Below are 8,823 nucleotides of genomic sequence, written 5' to 3'. Positions count from 1 at the left end.
TGAACAGAGCTAGAATGCTACTAGCTAAGTCTCAGGGTGCCTTCACGAGACTGAAACATGGAAATTCATCCAGCAGAGCCCGTGTGAGAGGCTAGCAAGTGCTTTTCTACCCCAAGAAACAAGTGCTAAGTAAATTTCTCAAACTCTTTTCCTCTAGCCTGGCCATATTCCATGCCACTGGGCCTTAATTTATTTCCAAAATGAGTACTTCATAATTTACCCTGTGAAATTTTCCCAGAACCACGTGTAAATCATAGCCAACAGGATAACAGAATGGCCCCCACACAGAGACACACTTCTAAAGAAGCTCTCCCCCTAACCAGCCCTTCATTTTTCCTGATTCTCAAGTGAATTCCACTTCCTCTTGTGGAATTTTGCCTTGTATTGTCCCTTTCTCTGACTCTACCAGCTTCTCAAATAATCAAGCATTGTACTTAAATAACTATATGTAATAAAATTAAATATATCTGCTTATCAAACTGCTTCCTGCTTTGTCCATTATTTCCAAACTACTGTCTTCGTTCTGACACCGTCTGACAATAAATCTGTTCCAGGTCATGGCCCTTCTCGGCCTTGAAAACTCAGTTCCAGCCTCCTGGTACTGAGAAGGTATTTTTCATGGTTTGGCAAAAGCTGCAAACACAGACTGGCACTAATGACCAGCAGAGACATGGGTTGCTTTGTGAAGACGCGCAGCCTAACAAAAGTCACAGCAAGCAATTAATGGCATCCTCAGTCGTTAGGAAATTTCTAGAGCTGTAGCACACTTGAGTGACTGCCTTGGAGAATTGGCCATTCTGTGGGGATTAATGAGTAATTTTCTGTCAGAGTGCAAGGTGCATGCTTGAAGCAAGGAGTGACAAAAGGAACTTAATTCCCAATGGATTTCTTTAACAATCCATTTCATTCTGCATACTGAGAAGAAAATTTGGGAGTACCACCATCAGCTGCCAAAACACTCTCATTTATTTCCTCCCAGAATATGAAAGGCCAACCAAGGACCCCTCTAACAGACTGCGCGCACAGGCTCCAAATGACCAATTACAGCAAACAGGCAGCGTGGTGGGAACAGCTTCAGGGGCTGCAGGCAACCAGCCTAGCTCAGGTTTATGCACAAGTACACCAGCAAAAGATGCAATTGGCTTTATTTCAATTGACTACAACTGATTAATTTAATTATTTCATTATTGCTCCCTGTCTCTGAGCACAGAGACCCATCAGAAATATAGATTCAGAAAGAAATGTCAGCTGAAAAACTCAAATCATGAACGTGAACACTCCGTCACACTGGAAACCCTTAAAAATGAAATATTCACTACATAAAATTGTTCTCAGGCAAGAAAACCTGCAATCCCATTTACAGTTTTGAAATACTGTTATCTAGTGGCATAGGCGCCTGCCTGGAAAGTGCAAGGTCCTGAGTTCAGTCCCTGGTGCTGCAAAAAAACAAAACAACGACATCTTAAAGATGATCTCTACTCTATCCAACACAAATGTATCTAACCAAAGAAATAAAACACAGTGAATTAAAAATAAATACTTTGATTCTGTTAAGTGGTGAATTGGCCCAAATGTCAAATGAGCTAGATGTGGGATTTTAGTCTTCAGCTCAAGAAAATTCTAAACATTTTGTAAGAAGTAACTTTCCAACTGAAAGGTATTGCCAGCTCATGTTGGTGTAATTGGCTCATTTCAGTGTTGCTGACTCACTAGAGAGTTCTTTTGATAGAGTCAAGATAGAAATCACAAGGAGGCAAGTAATACTGCTGGAATCAAGCTTTATTTGGACTTGTGCCAGAACAAATCCTCTTAAATCTCAAAATAGATTCTGTTGGTCAAGTGTGACCAAGGTCCGGGAAGCCAAAGGTGCCCCACACACACACTAGGAATGAACATGGGTGAGTAGTAAACCAACAAATTCATGTGTTGAAGAACTGCCCTGATATCTCAGAGTGTGATTTGTCTGGACACGTGGTCATTGCAGTTTGATGTGGTCAGACATACAGGTGTTGAGTGGCCCCATCCAATGCGACAGGCAAGTACACGCCCAGGAGTGTACAAAGACATACAGGAAAAGAAGGTCACAGAAGACTGACACTTTTGCTACTGTAGTCACAGAACTACCAGAAGCTGGAAAAGAGGTCAGGCAGATCTACCTGGCACCTTCAGAGAGCACAGCTTGCCAACACCTTATTTTAGGCTTTGAGCTACCAGAGGGAGAAGGAGTCATTTACTGGGACACTTTGTTTGCTATCACAAACTAACACAGCTACAAGAACAGTAACAGCAAACAATGTAGTCATATATGCTGACATAAAAAAGAAAAAAGTCACCATATAATGTATTGGTAATATCCTGTAAGAAAACCTATCTCTGCATACCTACGTGTGCTTGGGTGTATGTATGAGTCATGTGTCATGTAACTTGTATGTGGGTCCTCATGGGTAGTTCCCATGGGGATTGCCTGTAGCCACAAGGTGAGCAGTGTCCTCTATGAGTGGCCTGATGCTACAAGGAGAGGAATGAGGCCACCAGCTGCCCCTACTGCCCATCATTAGTCTACAGGAGGAGATGTCTGTGGGCAGAGTCGGAGGTTCTCCTCTAGATGCCGGCATGGTTTTACTTATTTCAATGAGTGCATAGCAATGCACATTTCCTCTCCTAATAAAGTTTTGTAAAGAACAGAAAAAGTATATCCAAGCTTCATGGGTGTGAGTCTACATGGAGTGCTATAGCTGAATACTTGTATCTCTGCAGGCCCATACTTGGCGGCTGAAGCCCCAAGGTGATGGTCTCGGGAGATGGGAGGGTTAGGTCACATGGGTGGAAACTGATAATAGGATCAGTACCTGAGGAGAGACCCAAAGCGCTCACTCTCGCTCCCTCTCCACCATGCAAAGAGACAGCAAGAAGGGACACACCAAGAAGACACCACTGTAAATCAGTTTTCAGCAACAATAATCCCAATCTTTAGCTTTTTACAACCAATCTGTGGTGTGAATAATTATTCTGCCCATTTTGAAAAGAAAACACTCAGGTTAGAACTGTTTCCAACTTAGTAAAGGTAGAAAGAGGTTGAACTGTAAACCAAAGTGTATCTCTAAAGCAAACCTCAGCCAACCGCAGCTCTAGCTCTGCACAGCTGAAAGCAAGCAGGGTGTGAGTAAGCAAGCGAAACACTGTCTGTGTCTCCAGCTCCTCCTCATCCTCTGTGTCATGGCCTAAGCTCCACCTCATCAGATTAGATGGCATTAGATGGCATTAGATTCTTATGGGAGTGTGAGTCTTGCTGTGAATTGCACACTTCAGGAATTAGGCCATGCTTTCCTTTCGAGAACATAATGCCTGCTGATGTGAGATGGAGCTGAGGCTGTGATGCTAGCACTGGAGAATGTGTTTATATGTCATAAACGTATACTAATAAAAAAAAGAACTTACCCACCTTTCTGATCCATGGAAAAGTCATATTCCATGAAACCAGTCTCTGGTACCAGAACGGTTGGGGACAGCTGCTCTAGACCACCAAGACACCATATCCTCTCTGTATGAGACCCATAACTGAGTCTGTGAGGTGTCAGACTCTGCAGAGCAGAGATTATGACTCAGAATCCACCAGCAAAGACACTGAAAAACATATCTATCCATTTATCTGCATCTGAGGTTTATCTGTACGCTAAGGCCTAGATTCAAACAAATACAGTTAGAATTGATTGCTAACTCCACTGCAATTTACTATAACACATGTAAAATAGACAGGAAAATCCCCGAAAATTTAAAATTTGACACATCCTAGTTTGGAAGGGAGAGAAAAAGAAATCTGTCAATAGGCAGCATGGGAAAGAGCCTTGTGCCCCAGCAGAATGCCTGCTCCCTGCCCCGAAAGGACGTGTCCAAGGCCCCATGGCTGATACCCAGGGACCCTCCCACAGCTTCCAGTCTCTGTCCAAACTCAGAGTCTACACTCTCATCCATACACCTGGATTTATTCACATAGTGGATTCTCCAAAGCTGGTATTAAGAGAGAGTGGAATCTCCTCTTCACCTAAGAACATGAATGTTTAGCAATGTGCTTCCTTCTCTTTTCCACGAGAGGTTGTTTAAGTATAGACATTATGCCAAAGCTGCACTACTAAAATTCTGGTGTTCCAGCTGAAGTGCTGGGGCTCACTGAGACCCCAGTGAGGGGTTGTGGCACAGGCAAGCCCAGGATGACGCTATCCTGCAGCACGGGGATCAGCAAGATGTGAAGTTGTGTGATATTTTAAGACACTTTGCACTGCTGCAAAGAAGAAAAATACAATATTCCTCTAGGTAGGAACCAGAACTCTGAGTCTACCCCTGCATGCCATCTGAGCTCAAACAAAGGGAAACCTTGGAGAGAAGCCACATGAAGTCATCAGCCCCATCACTGATGACAATGACACATCCCGCTGTGTGCCGAACCCCTCATGGAGAGAGAGCACTTTTCCTGAGAACACCAGTCAAGAATGCCTGCAACTCTTGGAGCGTTAGAATTTGTCCTGCAACACAGTTTCAAAAATGCCCTCTGAATGTGTCATCTGGGCTGTCAAATCCTTCAGCATTTCAACAACCCTGTTGAAGACAAAAGCTCATGAGGACAAGAATCATGTAGAAGAAAGTGTTTTTCCATCTTCTCCTTAAAATGACAGCCAAAGCATCTTTCTGTTTATTCAGCCTGCAGAGCATGCCCTGGACTCCAAGTGCAATCCAGATTCCACACTAAGTAGAGAGTAATATGTACTGAACGCATTCTGTGACCATTCCTGTGCAAAGCCCTGTCCAAGGCACAGACGATCTGGCCCTCATACCTGCTCAGCTCCGTTATCTACATCCTCAGATGGGACAGGCTGATGTTCAAAGCACTTTATCTCCAGTGCCCATTTTCAAAGTCAGAAGGAAGTACACAGAGTATCCTACCAGTAGGGACAGGGAAGTGGCTGGGATTAGCCCACAGGGACATTCCGGATCACAGGGAAGTATGCACCTCAGATGGACAGGGCCTATGACAATGACCCAGTATCACCTCTCTGCTATGCACTTGTCCTTATTTCCTTGGGGAGTGGAGTAGCGGTGTAGGAGCCCCCTAAACAGGCCAGGTCTGCTGGGTTTGGGTCACCTAGTGGTGCCTCCTTCAGGGCAACAGTGACTTCATTTTCTTTTTCTCTTTTCAAGACAGGGTCTCATTATGTAGTCTAGGCTGAGCTTGAACTCACTGTGTGACCCAGACTGGCCTGAGACTCACAGTGACCCTCCTGCTTCAGTCTGCTGAGTTCTAGGATGACATGTGTGCACCATTATGCCTAGCTGGATGACAGTGATTTGAGAGTTCCAGGAGGGAGCCACAGAGATGCAGAGCTGGCTGGAATCCCCCAGGCAGAGTGCCAGGCAGCCAAGGCAGGCAGATCGTGAAGACCAAGCCCAGCCTTGGCAGTTCAGTGACTTAGGGAGGCTGTATCTCAAAATAAAAAATAAGAAAGACTGGAATGTAGCTCAGCATGAAGATCCTAGTACTGAAAAAAAATTGTCAGGTGAGCAGAGGGTCTAGATAGCAGGGAACTGAACTCTTCCCACTGACCACAGGATGGGACACAAATGACAATATTTAACACATTTGACGGCAAGTCTCAGTGGAGTACGATTAGTACAGCCCTGCCTCAGCACCCTTAGAGAATGGGTTCCAAGACCTTCACAGACCCCAGAATAGGTTTGAGGCCTCTACAAATGGTATAATGTTTGCTCATAACCCCTATGCTTTAAATAGGCCACCTGGAAGTCCTGAAACAATGGAAATAGTGGTTACGTTGTGTCGCTTGGAGACGAATAAAGTCTGCACTTACTTAATAGAGGCCCAATTTAATATTTTTAGTTTATCTTTTTATTTCTTTAAAGACAATAAAAAATCCTTAAAAATTAGAAACTATACAGGATTTCACTAAACTAAATCATAGGAATTCAACAATGGTTGCTATATTGCAGATTGTTGTCTTCAAATTAGTTGCTCAGATCACCAGATATAAGCATGCAAAATTGATCAAAAAATTAAAAAGAAGAGGAAAAAACGTAAGCATTAACTTCTCCTTTCAATAGACCAGCAAAAATCAGCAGTACAACTATCAAAGCTGTCCTATGTATATACACATATATTTCTTTTTCTCTTCTTTCTTCCTTTTCTCCTGTCCCTCATTCCACTTGTGCCTTCCCCTTTGAACATTTTCTTTCCCTTTTTGATTTACGATTTGTTGAGCCCATGGATGTTAGATCTGATACACAAGCCTTACTCCATGATTAAAATTTAAGTCAGAATACCCAGGAGTCCTTTTCTCCCCCTCCGAGCAGGTGGGGAGTCTGCTTGTCTTCCTTTGCTACCTCAGAGACCCTACTCCCTCAGCAGCTCACGTCCACATACATTCTCTGTGTTGTGGGCCTCAGGGCTCAGGACTCTGGTCCGTGTGGCTAGGGTGCCCACTCAGGACCTCAGAGTGAAATCTGGTGAGTTCTCACTGGAAGCTTAAGATGAGGACATCCGTGTCCAAGCTTCGCTGGTTCCAGATACGTATCTTTCCTTTTTTGGTACCAGGAATCAAACTCAGGACCTTGCACTTGGCAGGTAGGTGCTGTGCTACTGAGCTAGCTGCTTCATGGCTGCACGGAGGTCCCTGTTTTCCCAGTTGTTGAGTAGGGACCTCTTAGGGCCTAGACCTGCTGCTGGGTGCTGGCTCAGAGCACCCACATGGCAATTCACGCGCAGCTGGTCCTTCTCAGCCTGCAGGGCACCTTTGGTGAGGCTGAGTGCTGCAGATGCGCACACAGGAGGGGCTGTGTGTGACTTATCCCTTGTCCCAGTCCTTGGCACACTCAAGGGAGGGACTTTTCAGGCTTCGGGCAGGAACCCTGGAACCATCTGGGAATTCCATCTACCAAAGAGTTGTCACTTTGCCTTAGCAAACATTTCCCAGCTGGGAACTTACTTCCCAGAACTGCACTTTTTCACCCATGGTGGGGGGGACAGGGGGAATCTACCAGTTTCCTCTTTCAAATCATAGCTAGGAATTATGAACTTTTATCCTGTCTAGGCATAGAAGTCCATGTGCACAAGCAGCATGTTCATTTCTTTAAGTTGGAATTGGGCACTCTTTTGTCAGGAGGGAGATTGTCTCCCCGCAAAGGACACAGGGTCCTTTGCGAAAATGCTCCAGCTCTGGGAATTGATGTCCTAAAATCTCGCCTTGGTTTAAAAGAAGGAAACAACAGGCATGTTTGGGAATGGGGTGACTTTTAGTTGAATTGCATGCTTGTTACTATTCATGTTTTTAAACTTAAAGAAAATAATCCATAAAAGAACAAAGAATAAATAGTAGAGATCAGAGAGGCATCAAAGCAGCCATAAACTCACCTGCCTGCTGATGCAGCCCTGAGACTTGCCTTTGGAGTTTTGACTACACAGAGACCAGACACTAAGAACAACGCTCTCCCGCTGCTGGGCTCGGGGCTTTGGGGATGGCAAGGGTGGGGGGCACGGCAAGGCAGAAACCTCATCTTTAAAAAACTAGCTAAGTCTATTTGGAAAACAAACACAGAAATTAGTGACTAACCTTTTGCTTCACTATAGCGAGGCTTTTCTTAATTCCAATTTTTCTACACATAACCTCAGCTGATTAATTTAGACCAAGAGAGCTGTCCTTTCTCAGAACCATCCAAGTGACCATGATGTCTACAGAACTAAGAGGGATGGTGTCATTGGCTGCCCTCCCTCCTCCCTGCCAGCATGCAGCGGAGTTGCTTCTCTGGTTTTTTCCTCAAATACTGACCACGTCTGCCCTATCTCCCTGCTCAGACAGTAGCTTTGCTCACAATTCCATATGATTTTTGATCAAATTAAATTAGCCGGTTGGATGCTGACAGGCCACAAATCAATAGTAGACTGAAATCCTTCAGAGATCCACGTGAGAGTTATCTCTTGGGACTGCGTTAGCGAAGCGGAATGGGACCTCCTGCCCCCTGTTTGGGGGTGAGTGCACCTCTGCTTTTTGCACCTCCTGGACCACAGCGCAGGGCACAGGCACCACAGCTGTGTCCCCTGACCATCACTGTCAGAGTGGCAGCGCACAGGGGCCCAACGCAACCAGAGGGTCCCTGGCCGGGCCGAGGAGGCGAAGGAAGCCAGTGGCCCCACAGTCTGTTACCACTAAGAAGCATCCATCGCGCCGTGGAGACTTCAGGGACAGCCCGGGGCCCCATCAAAAGCGAGGCATGTGTACTTTCTCTCTTTTTTAAATGTCTATGGACTTTATAGCTATGGTCTGTGTGTGGTTGGGCATTTCTAATATGGATTTGGTTATTTTCTCTCTTACAATTTAAATCAATATTTCGAGACCCAGAGCGCAGGCCCGGCCAGAGAGTGAGACGACCCAGGCCGCGGGATCCTGAACAGACCCAGAGCGCAGGCCCGGGGAGTGAGTGAGACGACTGAGGGCCCTCGGGATCCTGAGCAGACCCAGAGCGCAGGCCCAGCGAGTGAGTGAGACGACCCGCGGGATCCTGAACAGACCCAGAGCACAGGCCCAGGGAGTGAGTGAGACAGCCCAAGCCGCGGATCCTGAATAGACCCAGAGCGCAGGCCTGGGAGTGAGTGAGACAACCGGGCCGCAGGATCCTGAATAGACCCAGAGCCTGGCAAGTGAATGAGATGACCCGGGTCGGGGATCCTCATTTGACCCAGGCTGCAGGCCCAGCACAGAACCCTTCAGCAGAACTCCCTGCAAAGAGGCTAGACGCAAGACCCACCCAGCTGATTCAGGAACA

Source organism: Octodon degus, unplaced genomic scaffold (genome assembly GCF_000260255.1).
Source record: "Octodon degus isolate 3935 unplaced genomic scaffold, OctDeg1.0 scaffold00351, whole genome shotgun sequence".
Taxonomy (NCBI): domain Eukaryota; kingdom Metazoa; phylum Chordata; class Mammalia; order Rodentia; family Octodontidae; genus Octodon; species Octodon degus.
This window is presented reverse-complemented; position numbering follows the sequence as displayed.